Here is a 15,356-nt window from a genome sequence, read left to right as displayed (position 1 = left end):
GGAATTGGTAAATTATTAGCTTACAATTAAATTACAATGTCACTGCAACATCTAAGAGGTCAAAGTCATAAACAAACTTTATTTTTGTCTTTCACCAGAAGCCTACTAATAATAAACTAACACATCTTTTCTTAAGTGTTACCTGTTTGATTTGATTTCTTTTTTTTTTATTTTTATTTTTATTTTTCATTTTCTAGCCACTGGGGTTGCTCTTTTAATTTAATGTAAAGTAGGACTGCCAATGCTCCAGGGAGGTGTTGGAAGGGCTAATAAACCAATGCTTAAAAGCCTTTCAAAAGCCAGGTTTTACATAAAATATCGAAAATTGGTTAAATATTTTCCTTCTTCAGCTTCCTCACAATGTGCAAGCAAGTATTAATACGCACAAATAGAGAAAGAGGTCTGCAAATTTTCTGTACTGGAGTATGCATTCAATTGCAGTCACCGATGCTCGTTGTTTGCCTGTTTGGCCTCCCTAGCTGTGCTGCATCCTGACAATTTAGTATAGTGTTTGATCAATAAAACCTATAGAAGAAAAAAACCTGTAACTATAGGAAAAAACTATAGCACAGTTAGAAGGAGGACTACTGAGCAGCATGGAGAGGTGCAAGAGAAAGAAGTTAATAAAGTGGACAAAAGCAGAAAGGGAAAATCATTGAAAGGAAAATTCTTACTCTCAGAGATTCTTTCCCTTCCCCCCTAAAATTTTTTTCTTCTAGCCTCTTCCCAGCGCTACTACATTGAACTACACGTCCTCCTCTGCACAGCCTTTCCTCTTTCCATTCACTCCTTTCAAGTCAATTTTTCAGTTGAACATCTTTCCTTTCTTCATCCAGTTCCTCTATTTCAGCAGAAATGCCTTATTTTCCCCCCACCATTTGGTTATTTTTCTGTATGGTTTAACCTGAAGGAATGAAAATTCAGGTTAAATATTGGGAAAATCCTCTCTGATGGCTCAGACAGTAGAAGCACTGAAACAGATCGCCTGAGGAGGTGGTGGAGGTTCCATCACAGAGTGGTTTTAAGGAATGAATTCAACAAAGATGTGCTGGGGATTTACCAAGTCTGGCTGGTCTTGCCTTGGGGCAAGAGGATGGATGGACCAGATGACCCTTTCAGATCTCTTCCAGCCTTACGTTTCCATTATTCCTTCCACCTCTCTGGAGTCTGAGGGTATTTAAATGGCTCAGGGTATGTCAATGCTTAATTAAAACTTCACAGCACAAGGCAAGCGTGTAAACCCGCAGAGACGATTTTTCCAGGGTCGCTGTGCTTACATCCAGAAAGATGCTGACACAGGCACCCACAAACACACATGGTGTTGTAAGAGGTGTGCTCATCATTTATTTATGAAGTTTATAATCTGACACTTAAAAAAAAAAAAAATCCCAGCAAGCTCCAGCATTTCACAGTTGTTGAAATGTCACCTCTCAGGTACAGATATTGATTTACAGTTTGAGACCAAGCACATTTTATTCTCTTCTAACAAGGCAGTACAACTGTACTCCACATTTGTCAGTGAAGGAGAGGGTTAAGTCACGCTCAGTGGCATTTTTAAGAAAGCACTGAGTTTTGTGGGTGTATTTTAACATCAGGCTACGAACTGAGGAGCCTGTAGACACAGGTCTGTTCTGCCTGGGCAACTGGGCAAAGTTTAAAGAAGAAGAGAAAGTCAGGTTTTTATCTGGAGCCCACATTGCTGCAAACAGGGTTTCTGGAGGAGCTTGCTATGGGGAGACCCACGAAAAACAAGGTCTAAATGAAACCCAGTCACTTGGATGCTTCTCTAGCATGTGACGAAACAATCTTAATCTCTTCTCTTTCACAGCTTTATTGAGATCTCTGGGCACCTGATTCAGCCATTGGCTGATGGTTACTCCAAAAAAATGTTGAGCGCTGGAGTGTGTTGACCTTTTTTGAAAGGTGAGATAACCCAGCTGGAATCTATGTTATCTTAAATGCTAAAAATAGGAGTTGCAGATCCTGGAGAACATATAAGCTGGCACACAGGGAATAAACCCATGATGGTGGTGGTGGTGGACAGCTGACCGCCAGGGAGGCAATAAGAACAATGTGATAGCTATATGAAACACGAGATCTCAAAAAAATGATTTTGTTTTATTTGCATGGAGTTGATTTCCAGATCAGAAGGCAAACATCTCAGTTCCAGCAAAGGCAATGGCAAAGTTCCTGCTGACACCGCTGGGACAGGAAAAAAAGTTTTCAAGACTTAACTTGAATGTAAACTTCCAAAAATTAAATCTCTAGTGAAGAAATCTGTGTATTTTTAATCAGATTTCCATTGGTACTGAGCCAGGTACAACACATGATTGCATTTGCAGCTACTTTTTAAGCAAATTTGTAACTCCAGAATTGGTCTCAGGCACTGATCATTGTGAACACCATGCCAGGCACACAATGAATACGCCATCCTTAATGCCCCCATCCTTTAAGTGAAGGGATGGACTCCCCTTTCTAAGGGTCTCAGCAACGATCTGCTGCTTACTGCAATTTTAATTGCTGTTTTCTAGAACATCTAGGCCTCAGTATCTCACCCGGAAAGAGCTGTACACTGAATTGATAATGCCCATAGTGTCAGCATGATACAATTACTTACTTTTACTGTCTGTGCGTTTGCTGATAGAAAGGCAGACCACGTGGTGAAGAACAGGTGAATTTCTGGTAACCAGGAGGCATTAACAGATTGTCTTAAAACTTCCCTCTTTCTTTCTAAGCTTCTAACTTGACTGCATGTTTTACTTAGAAATAATACATTTCCTTCAGATGCCTTGGTCCAAAATTACTCCTGCTTATTTAAAGAAATGACTGTCTGCTGTCCAGATTCTATTTTGCCAAAAGATAAGCTGGAAAATCTACTGAAACCTTTTTATCATCTTTATAACTGAAAGTGTTCTAATGACCTTAACCTTGCTAATATTATACTGAAGAACTCCCCTTCAGCCTCCATTTTCCAAAAGAGCTCTGGTGCCACCCTTTATTTATTTATTTACAGTGGTGCTTGGTGGTGGTGGTGGGTGCTCGATTGCAGCAGTGGAAGGATGTGCAATCAAACTTGCAACAAGACAGTAGTCTCTGATTGTCATCAGCTGCAGCTCATTATTCTCTCAAGGATTCCTTGTGCCAATCGATGATAAACAATGTGTAATCACTTGCAATTGATTGCAAATCAGATTGCATAGACTGGCATGTGGAGTCCTTGATGGAATAATGAGTGATGCCTTTTGCCCACTCCTGGGTCTGTGAGGCCCACATGCCATTATCTGATAGCTCCTCTCCTCTCTTTGACTCAAATGCTAAGCAGATCATGAAGGACATACCAGGTCAAGGTTGTGCTTATATTTGGCATATGACAGTTTGGCTCTTTGTTTCCTACTCATCTTGTGTTTTTCTGTCTGCACTCTGGGGCTGTATTTTCCTGGGACAAAAGTTGCAGAGACAAAATCTGAGGAGTGAAGCCTCTCTACTTTACCCTTCAAAACTGGGGTGACAGCGCAGTTTTGAAGCAGTTGTTAGAAAAGTAGTCTGGACAAGTCAGAAGTAACAGAGGAATAAGCCCCTGCTGACTTGTTCCAAAGCCAGGTAAGATACATGGTGAGTTCAGCTAGGTTTTTCTATTTAGAGTTTTACCTTCTGAAGTAGCGTTAATCAGATCTGGTTTATTGACCACTGGCGGCCTGGAAAGCACCACAAAAAGTGGTTAGTGAAATGATGGCAAAAATAAGATGGCAAAAGCCTTCAGTAGCTGCTTTCTTATTGATGTTCATGGCTGTCACCAGGCATAGCTGGCACTGTAATTTAAAATGTTGGTAACCAAACACTAATATCTTGATTTTAGAAGTATTATTTTGTTTATCTATTTCTTTAATACATTGTCATTTACCAATCTCCCTTGCTGCTGCTGTAGGACAGTAGATTTCTGGGCCAGGAATCTTTTGTTTATTAAAAAGGTTGTTGGCTTTTTCATTAAAAGAAGCCAAGAAAGATCATATTAATTTAGTTCTCTTTCTGGATGTTTTAGTTTTTCAAGCCTAGGTGTATATAACACTGCAATGATCTCATTCCAATCACTGATCTTAGAAGAGGACATGAAATCCCCTCTAATTTCCACATGAAAAAAAGAAGCAAAAAAAAAAAATCTATTACAAAATACAGAGTAGGTTGTTCAACTGATAGTGGGTTTTCCTTACTTCAAGCAAGCAGAGTCTTGGCTTGATCTTTATATTTAAATGAGGAAAGAATAACATTAGCATTCACTGAATATTTTGACTGAGATAATAATCTCTATTGATAACATACTTCCTTTTAAACATCTGTAAGGCAATCAATTGGAAACTGATGCACTGCTCTAATCTTACTTTAGAATCTGGTTCTTAGTGAGGACTTAAACCATAAAGGACCAAAAAGTAAACTTTAATGGAGATGAAGCTCTTCTAGTAAGTATGCTTTAAAAATATGTTTTAATGGGGTTTTTTTTCTGAAGAAAATTTTCCTCCCAGTTTACGTAAACCAATGTAGCTCCACAGATTTCAACAGAATTAACTGATTTACCTAAATATCAGTGAGGTCAAGGAGAAAATTACTGAATGAAAAATTCACAGCTAATAATTAAAGAGATGGCTCAGTTTTGTAAATCTTTTCCCAAGTGTTTCATTAATAGTCATTGGTGTGTTAAAGTACAACTTTTTGAAGCTGCAGTGTAGCTTGCAATTGCTCTTCTATGAGCATCACAACAGCCATCACTAAGGAGATAAAGCATGTATATTGTCTGCAGCAGGATTCTAGGAAAATATTCTTCCCAAGGGAATTCCCCCTTCAAAACCAAAAAGGGTCATGAATTTATTTCAAGTCCATTTTCCTTCACTGACCAAAACTGGTATGTCAACAAAAGAAGCAAGTAGACAAGTTTGATTTTTTTTTTTTTCCCCCCTCATAATCCCAGTTTATAAAAAGAAAGAGAAGGAGCTATTTTCTTACTTTTTTTTTTCAAGTACAGTCTTATCAGAGATCTGGAATATGTCAAAATTCTCCAGTATTTTAAAAGGTTATATTTGAATAGTTTGTTTAAATTACCTACACTAGAAACAAATTCCCAGCAACTCACCTCCCAAACTTGAGACTACACTCTAAAACTATGTGAAGCTTTTGAAACATTATACACAGAATGTGAGCCAAAGCGTTTTGGAAAGGAGGGAGCAATTTTTCACTGGTGTGAGCCGTCCCTGCATGGCAATGGCCAGCAGCAATTCACACCATTGACTCTAACAGCTTTTGAATCAGGCCCTTATACCCTTTCCAAAACGAATTTTGGATTTTGGTAGTTGTCCTAGCCCAGGACAAGGCATCGCTGCACAAGAGCTGTGGTTTTGGGCGGTATGGTATTCACAGGCAAGTGACTGCACAGGTTCACCGCCATGAGTGGGATTCCTCAATGGCAATGGGATTCACAGGTCCCAACGTTGGTAGAGGCTTAGCAGCTGGTTTTCATTGCTCCTTGAGGTATAGATACAGACAGCATCTCGCTCGCAAGCCAGAGACCTCCTCTCCCTATCTGCTCTCCAAAGAGATGACTTTCTGAAGGCGGTGTGCAAGGAATTTACCATTCCCCCCGCGTGGAGCACAGCGAGGCACAAAGCACGAGGCTGCCTGGGTTACAGGGCTGTAAACCCTCTGTGGCTGGCAGGGGAGGAGATCTGAGATGAGCTTTCATCTGCCCTGCTGAAGAGAAGGGAGATTTCTACGTGGTGTGGGTCTGCTTGGTGCTGGACAGACAACTTTGCATTGGCTTTGTTACATGTCTACAAAGAGGAGAGCTCTAACCAGCCTTGTGATAAAGGGATGATGAAGGTGTGGGTTGGTATGCTGGTATCTTTGCTGTTCCTACAGATATCTTGTGTAAGAGGAGCTGTGATGTGGTGTAAACCGTGGGAGACATCTTACGTGGTTTTATTTATTTACACTGGAGCTTTTTTTTTTATGCAGATATCCAGCATTTTACATGTCTCCTATGTGAGGCAAAATGTCGGCCAGTTTACAAACAGAGTGGGCATGGATGTTCTGCAAAGTGCTTGGTAAATAATTATACCCAGGTTTGTATTAACTGCTTTTGCTTTCTGCAGCGTGCTGATGGAAATGTGCAATTGGGGAGCATCTGGGATAGGTGCTTGGTTTTTCTCTGATTTTTGTCTTACTGTAGGAAAAAACAATTTAATTACAAGCACCAAAATAAATAAAACATAATTTGTTTCTGCTTTGACATTTGTTAACGATTTTTAAGCATTAAATACTAAAACAAGAGCTATAGTTCTGGCTATAGATAAATAAATGCAGCAACTGTGTAGAATGGTGAAAATACTAAGGCAAGATTTATATCTTCAGTGTGATAATAAAGAATATACCAACTCTCTTACGCTGAAAATTATTTCCCTGAGTGTATATATTGTTTGCTGTGTGAGCAATGCTTGTAAACCAGAGGTGAACAACCTGTGCACACGTGAGAATCGGACAAGATTGTCCATGCCAAAGAAGCAAAACTGCTTCTAACCAAATCAAAACAAATACAGCATAAAATGTGGAGTGGTGAGAAAGATGCTCATGCCTGGACATAGATTCAATTTAGAGTTAGTCTGGGTTTTGAGGTTCAATCAAGAGACTTTAATTAAGACAAGGATTGTGTTCATCTGCAGAGAAATCTCAAGGAATTTTGAATTCTCTTGGACAAAACTTTCTAAGAAGCACTGTTTTCATGAGATATGTACAGCATATACAAATGGTCCTTTGGGCTGGGAAGTGACTTAGAACCAAGAAAAAAAAGAGAGTTTGAGTTCCAAAATCTAGCTTAGCTCATTCTTCCCTAATGGTAACAAATTCAAGGAAGAAAAACACATTAAAACATTATGAAAGTGTGAAAAAGCAGATTTAAACTTGAACTATGGAAAGATGATGGGTCTGTATCACGACCCATGCCTATTTAACTTGCTACTAGTATACACGGTCTTGTGTCAGACAGTCTTAAATTGTTGAGCAACATGATATATTGTTGGAAAGTACTTGGAAAACGTTCATGCCTGAAGTGTGATTTACAGGTCTAGTCTTACAAACAGCAGCACACAGTGCATGAGAGAACCTTTTTACAGCATTTTTGAGCAGAGACGCCATGCCATACTGTGCTTTGCAGGTAGCTCGGTATATTTTAAATCCAAACCAAGTTAAGTTTTATTTTCTCCTCTGCAAATCTTTAAAAACTTTTCCTTGAAGATGAAGCCTCTATTATACGGTGTGTGTTACAGAAATTAACAAAGCTAATGAAATCAAGTACTGTTGGTTCATGTGTGATTCATCAGTCACACATCTCTGTTTAATTTGCACAGGTTTGAAGCCTACTTCTCACTTACGCAAGTCTCACTGTTAGTTTAAGAAATCCTCGTATAAATAGAACCCCTTTTCTGATGCACCATAAAAATATCTAATAGCAACGAATGATTATAGTCACAAGGACTATTTTGGCTGGACTCACGGTAGTTCCCAGGCCCAGGATGAACACCACTCTCCCTGCTTTTTGAGAACAGGGGAATTGTCAGTATCCTCCAACCAGCAGTCACTAAAACCAGATGTTTCAGTGGAAGAAGCCTCTCATTAGGCTCATAGGGAATGAGCTTTGAAAAACTGGTTTGCTTGTTTGTTTGTTTGTTTTGACAAAGGGGAGTGCAAATGCACCTGAGTGTGAATGCAAATTGGGCTTTTTGAGTTTCATGTTGATACAGCAAAGCCTGAAGGAAATGGCAAAAGTACTCAGCCAACAAACAGCCCTATTTAGTTTGTGGTTTCAGAGCTAAACTCCAGCCCTTGAGGATCCCTGAAGGCAAGTTCAGGTTAGAAATTCAGCCCTTTGGAAATTCTGCTTTTTGTAGTAAAAGTCCCAAATTGGTAAGGGAGGTTTCACGCTGAAGAGCTCATGTAGGGCTACCTTTATCACCAGGTATTTAACTAACTTGTGTAAAATGGTATTATTTTGGTTATAGAGAAACAAGAGATGATAAGCTGGGGCTCTGAATGTAGCATTGACACGTGTCTTCAAGTTGGACAGGTTTTTAAACAGTAGCAGTAAGGCAGGATAATGCAAAGCTCAGATCCAGCAATGCCTCCAGTAAAAACACCACCCAAGGAAGAAGGACGGAGGGTGGTGTGTGCTCTGGCTGTGGATAAAAGAATCTGCTTCAGAAACTAGGCATGAAGTGAGGCATCCCAGCTGAGGCAGTTTGCTTTGAAAGCTAACTCCTCTCTCCAGGCAGTCCTGTTGTGCTCCACTTGCGACTGAGGGTTTGCACTAGGCAGGCAAACACTGAGGTAAATATCCAGACCTTTGCCATCATGGACACATACTTCAGCACTGTTCCCCTTGTCTGGTGTCTGTCTGGCCATCAATATAACAATACAGTATGGGGTTATGGGCAGTTAAAAGAGGTTGAACGTTCAACTCCAGCCCAGGCTGAGTTGTTAGCAGTCAGTACAACCTGTAAGCAGCCTCTGTCCCAGGAGAAGTGATGCCAGGGCATGCTGCCTAAAGTACAGGTGTGGATGAAGACAGAACCATTGCCCTGGCTTGCTCAGCTCATGGCTCTGGTACCAATGTGACAGGGTGTCCCGGTTCGGGTTGGGATGGAGTTAATTTTCACCTGAGCTGGGAAAGGAGCTGGAGCTGGTGGCCCCTGTGGCTGGGGGACACAGCTGGGATAGGTTACTAACCAGCCAACAGCTGGGATATCTTACCCAAATTGGCCCAAGGGCTGTTCCACACCGTGTAAGGGCTGCTCAGGGTATAAAGTGGGGATGGTGCTGAGGGGCAGGTTCCTGCTGCTCAGGAGGGAGCTGGGCATCAGGATCCATGGTGAACTATTGTACTGTAAATTACATGCTTCGCTATTTTCTGTTACTGGGTTTTGTCTGTTTGTTTTCCATCTCTGTTTTCTTTTCTTCTATTTATTTATTTATTTTAAATCTCAACCCATGAGTTTTGCCTTCTTTTCTTTACCAATTCTCCTTCCCACTGGAGGATGGAGGATGTGGGTGAGAGACTGCATAGCTTGGTCCCGAGTGGGGCTAAAGTACAACACAGGGTGATGGGATGAGAAGTACAAACATACACATGGCCTCCTTGCCAGTAGTAATTTCTATCTACCTAACTTCAGCTAAGTCAATTCATCTGACTCATACTACCCCTGCAGATCAGACATTGCAACTCCTTCTCAGAGGGGTTTTGGGGAGTAAAAGTCCTTTAGTAATCCTGAGGGTTTGAAGAGTGCAGAACCCCGTAACAGAATGTGTAGAGGGAAGCCCCCACCTCCTTCCTACTTCATCCCTTCCTCCAGGGTTGAAAATTACTACCATTAGACCCACCACACCAAGGCTATAGGGAGAAATATTCATAGTAGAGGAAAGGATCCCTGAGGGATTACGCATTTTCTGCATGAATAAACCTGTGTGCCCCCATTGTGGGTCGTTGCCCAACATTGTGTTCTATGCTGGGGCTGTGGCAGCTAGAGAGGTGTGTTTGGATGTGGCACAAGAAAATGGCTCAGAAAAGCACACTGCACAGCAGTGAAACTCGGTGATCTTTTGATTGGGATTTTTTTTTCCATTTAAAAACAGAATTCCAGTGAAATAACAAGTCCTTAAAACATCTATTATTTATTTTCAACAGAGTAAAAGAGCCCCTGCAGTATTTTGAAAGAATGCCTGTTTTATAGGTCTGCAGTGATAACATGTTGGAAGTAACTAACAATTATGTTATTTTTGTCCTCGCTAATAATGCTCAGGGAGCAATTGATGTTTCTTTTAGAGTTAATAAGAAACATTTGCAGCAAAAGCAGGAACTGTGGAGATAAAGCAATTGGCAAGAAATAGTATGTTTAAATACCATAAAACAGCCAGTATCCAAACAGGTGTGAGATAAAGCAGTATAAATAAACTACTCTGTATGCAGCCCATCACACAGCAGAGTTGTGTAAAAAATTGCATGAAATAACTTCACTCCTATTCAGAGGAAAATATAACAAAACTGATCCTTGCGTCTCCTAATTAGCTTTAGTAGCCGAGAAAACATTTCTCATGTGGAAATTTCTAAAAGTTAAAAGTCGTTCTGTAAAAATGGAAAACAAATAAAAGAAGCAAGTCAGCTTTGCAAACCTTTTGGAGAAATTGCGTCTAAATTTTCTAAACCTCTTCAGCAGTTAAAGCTAATATCCTGAAGAGACAGTGGAACCTCTTTCAACCTTGCAAAGTTACGCCTGGCTCTTTTAGTGATTCTGCATTGCCTTTTGGCATTACGATACTAGATGATGTCCGTGTTATTTTTATTGGTGCTGCTTTCACAAACACACAGACATCTGCCCTTTCTTCATTCAAACATTTGGTTGCATTAAGGGTTGTTTGGTTTAGATTAAAGATTTTCTTTTTTTAAGACCAGTCAAATGCAAAGTAAATCAGCACTAGCAAACATGAGGTGAAAATAATTACCCATGCTCACATGACTGATAAGCAGAACTATGGAAAATGGCTCACAACAAAATCCAGATGGTTTCTGTGGCTCCTACAAATAAGAAGCCAAGATAGGTTCATTGAAAGGTTCATCAAGACGCATCGACCTTTTGGATAAGTGGAACAACTTGTATTTTTTGTTTAATCAGCATGTGAATTTGTTCAACTTGAGAATTTTAGGTGACATATTATGAATTTTGTGAGTCCTACTCACTGTCTTTGGGTTCTTTCAAACCCACGTTAAAGGAAGACACAAACTTACATGTGTTAGTGTGCACGTAGATACACACAATGTGAAACTGCTGAATTTCAGATGGTTTTAGAAATCAGAGCTTTCAAATGTTCCTCGCTATAACTCCCTCGTTTGTGAATCAAGTCCCTGAACCCAGCTCTGTGCAGTCCAAGCTGTGCAAAAAGCCAAGAGAGAAACCATTAATCTTTGGAGATTCGTTCTCTGGCCTGCAATACAGTGTGACTTGGAAAAAGGAGCCTCTCTGCTGACAAAACCCTCCCCATAACTTGTGTTCTGCATAGCATGGAGGAGTCCCAAAACACAGTGACTTGGCTCCCACCCAGTGCCTGGACCAAGGGAAAGGCTTTCTATAACGCCAGTGTTTGCTTCTCCTGTGTCACTTTGTGCCGGAAAGACTCGGAGCAGCTGATCTGGAGTGTGTATCTCACTCACAGCCTGCATACATGGGGATTGCTCTGGACCTGCATTCCATAATTGGGAACAGATAGATGTTGTATCCAGGTGGACACCCTGCTTATTTTGGAGTCCTATGAATCGATTACGAAGGGCTCCCCTGGACAAGTCACACTCAAATAAATACACTGCTACAGAAGAACTTGGCCCCGTGGCTCTTCAGGAGCCTAAGTTTTTAGCTTATAAGCTCCATTGTCTCAGGCTTGCTGCGTGAACTGTGCATAACTGTGGTTGTACGAGGATTCTCCCACGAGATCCCCACGTAGTGCAGCCAGAGCAGCCCCATGCCAGTCAAACTCATGATGCACATGGGGTTCGCTCTGATGCAGCACCAGACAGAAACCTGCTTTGGTTGTCCAAGCTGGTGCCCCTTTCTGACATGCTCTGTGTTGAGAAAGCTGCCAGGAGAGCTCAGAGTTGCAGAATGTGACATTGCATGGTGTGTACATGCTCTGTAAGAGCAGAGGTGTTCAGAGAGCAACTGATACAGCATCGAAAGAAACACAGAAATGGGAACACTTCTTCTTCGAGTTGGCCCTTTTCAGCTAACCACTGATAGACGTGATAAACTCCCAGTGCTGCTGCTAATAAGTAAAGGAAGCCAGCGTTCTCTTATACCCTGACACATGGTGCATTTTGGTTTCCCTCAGAGTAGCAGACCTTTCTTTCTTGTAGCAAGTATTAAAATAGGCCCACTTCTTATCAGATCCTCCTCTTAATGTTTTTCATTAGAAAACCACAGTTAATTTTAGATAATTGTTAGAGATAATCTCAAATTTGTGTGTAATGTATGCCCCAGTTCTAAGAAAAACACGACATTGGGGAAGGTACTGCCTGCCTAACAGCTTTTCATTTACAAGACTGGTATGAGATCTCTTGTTCTTGTCAAATGAATTCTAGTGTCTTAGACATTCAGACTCCTATCTCTAGAAGCAGATAAAATTTTAACTTGCTTAATATTTATTGTCTTCTATATTTTGTAACAGCTTCTGAGCAGCATGTTCAGGGACTGAGAACACGTCCTGCCAAACGAGAAGAAAAAGGTTTCCAAACAGTCTATGCCAGAATTTGCAATGGCATATCTGACTCTTTAAGCTTTCCTATGGGAGTCAATTTTACTTTACTTGACAGCAGTGGCATTTGCTGCCAGAAGAATAAAGACAACAGTTGTTTAAGAAAGCACATGTGTCACCCTACACTATCAAACAATCTGCTCCACATTGCAAGAGTTGTAAGATTAAATGAACAGATGAATTCCCAGGACAAAGGAGAAAAAGTATTTCTAACACCAAAGGAGGAAGGAGGTTCATCTACAAGTAAGAAAGAATTAAAACCGGACTGCAAATAGTCCATTAAGCCTTCTGGAAAGGGCAAGGAGCAAAAGGAAAACATGATGAAAGTTTAGAAAAAAAGCATTATGCATTTCCCTTCCAGTCCAGTTTTCTGTTCAGCATAATTGCTGGATATTTCTTGAACAGCATGAAAATAAATATGAAACATAGTGGTATTTGGGCCTATAATATGCAAGACATCCTAAAAATAAAGAGAGCAAAAAGCAGCCTCTGATCTTCCACTTTAAGAAAGGCAATGGGGAAACAGAGGTGCAGTGGTTTCTTTGGGATGCCGGAGGATGGTCAGAGAGAAAAGCGAAGGACGTGGATATCCTGGTCTTCCTAGTGCCAAGCAAAGACATCTATTCCCTGAGCAATGTTTACTTTAACAACTAGGGCTGAATGTTGCAAATATTTGTAGCTGAATTATCTCAACATTTTGAAGACTATGTGCCTTCAATGTTGTGTTTTTCTGGGAAAATTAGTGGAAAGAGCTCTTCTTGGCATGCAGAAATGCTAGGAAATTCTAACATCATGCATGAAATTTCAAATCTGCCTTTAGGAAAAGCCGACTTTCTTCATAAATTGGCTCCTTCTCACTGGCAAAGGTGAGTGGGGTCAGGCCAAAAAGCAAACACAACCCTACTTTTAACTTTGTGAGGAAATTTTAAACCCCATAAATTTCAATACATTTTTGCCTTTTATTGTGAAGTCCTGGCATATTTCTAATAGCAAGTTTCTTAAACAAAGTTCAGCCCTGCTATTTTATACTCTCTGTTTACGATATCTATATGTGAATGGACACATATCCAAATTTACAGCTGATAGCCCCATCAGAACGTCAGCCAGTCTGGAAGTCTGCAGATTTTTGGGGTCGGCCTCATTTTTCACTCCCTGCGGTCCACAGAAATCCATCGTTTATAGATCTTAAGATAATAGAGGGACTATGGTGCATGGACCCAGAGCTAATTGTATTTCAAATTATCAGGCATATAGTTTTTATGCTGATACACACCCATAAAAACCACCTCACTTTGATGCTTACTGGTGAGGGTGACTAAACTGAGGGTTGATAGCTTTATTCATACACAATAGCTCTGCTAATAAGCCTCATTTCTTATCTTGCTATTCCTGTCTGGCACCTCAAATGAACAAAAACTGCTAGTAAGATTAGAAGATACAGTGTTTTTAATAAAGTGATACATGAAACTCATTTTCACCTGTGATCAGAAGCCTTTCCATGTAGACTTAAAGAAGTTAAAATGACACAGATTAGCCAGCCTGGGGTACTGCAGAACAAACCATTCTGCTTTTCAGTGCAGATTATTCTCGTGGCTGCATTAGCAAATTAACAAATGAAGGGAGAATACAAAAAAACAAAAACAAAAACACCACAACATGAAAAACACCCTTCATGCTCATTAAAAAATACTGATTAGATCATAACACAGCTACAGCAAAAATGACTTTTAAGATTTCAAAAGTAGAAACTAGTAGGTTTGCACTAATTCATCGGTTTTTGCTGTCCCTGTGTAGTGCTTTTCAGATCAGCTCTGCAGGATAGCTCACATCAGGAGTGTGTCCCTCACCGTAAGAAAAGTAGGAAAACACACAAACATGCAAAAAAAAGTCTCTATTTCCTGTTTAAAACTATAGGCAGTTGTTTGTCAGCAAGATAAGTTTGACCAGAAAGTCCATACTAAAAATCCCCGGGGTGAAATTTAACTCTCTATAGCTGATTAACCGTTTCATAAACACGCTGGCAAAAAGGCCAAACCACTGCCTGTCTCTTCTGGCCAAGGACAAGGATAACCTTAGCTTTTAAGAGACACATTTTGTTTGCTGAAGCATGAAGCATGCTGCCAAAAGGGATCCTCTTATTGGACCAGCTATCACAGCAAGGTTTAGAACAAAAATCTGTTAACAAAAGATAAGTTCACATTTAAACAGTGTTCTTTCTTTCAAATATCTACTAAGTGACTCATTTGCAGAAATACAGGTGTGGATTCCTTCCTCCTCTCCTCTCTTTCCCCCTTGACCAAACACCGAATTAATCTCCATCATACCCAAGACCACAACCTTCAGTGGGGGTTCACTGCACAGGGGGCAGTTAGGGGATAAAATTTATCACACCGGCCCCAGAAGGCACTTTTCTCCCTCAGTCTCCAGCCTGGCTTCCCATACAGTTGTGGGAGGATGCCAGCGCTAGCACCATCACTTGCAATTGGTCACGAGCTGCTTTCTTCATTGCATGGGGCTACAGAGCAAAGCAGCGTGGAAATCCACATCCAAATACGACTCCTGAGCTACCTACAGCTGCAGGGCCCTGCACGGGACCAGTCTGCGTTTCATCGTCCACCTCTATTGCAATTACAGCACAGTCATGATGATGACCAAAAAATGCATCCCGCTTTCCAAGTGTAGCATAGCAGAGTGGTTTTGGCTTCGTTGCTCTAAACAAGGCACTGATTAGCTAGTAATCAGCAAGTGATTAGCAAAGACAACTGGGTCACTTGGAGTTCAGTGTGTGCATTGTTTGCTGGGACGCACTGAAACGCTTGTGCTTAGCGGGAGCATGCATGCTGGTATGATTGTCTGCTGCAAACATCCATTCAACAAACTTGGTTTGGGAAATCAACTCACGTCCCATAAAATTTTAAGCATAAATATTGCAAAATAAGAATTATGATACTGACTGGCCTTATAAAGCGTTATAAGATGTAGGTTGTTAATGGTTTTGATTAAACAGCTCCAGAATGTAACAC

Source organism: Chlamydotis macqueenii, chromosome 13 (assembly GCF_036417535.1).
Source record: "Chlamydotis macqueenii isolate bChlMac1 chromosome 13, bChlMac1.mat, whole genome shotgun sequence".
In the NCBI taxonomy this organism is placed as follows: domain Eukaryota; kingdom Metazoa; phylum Chordata; class Aves; order Otidiformes; family Otididae; genus Chlamydotis; species Chlamydotis macqueenii.
Note: the sequence above shows the minus strand (reverse complement) of the source record.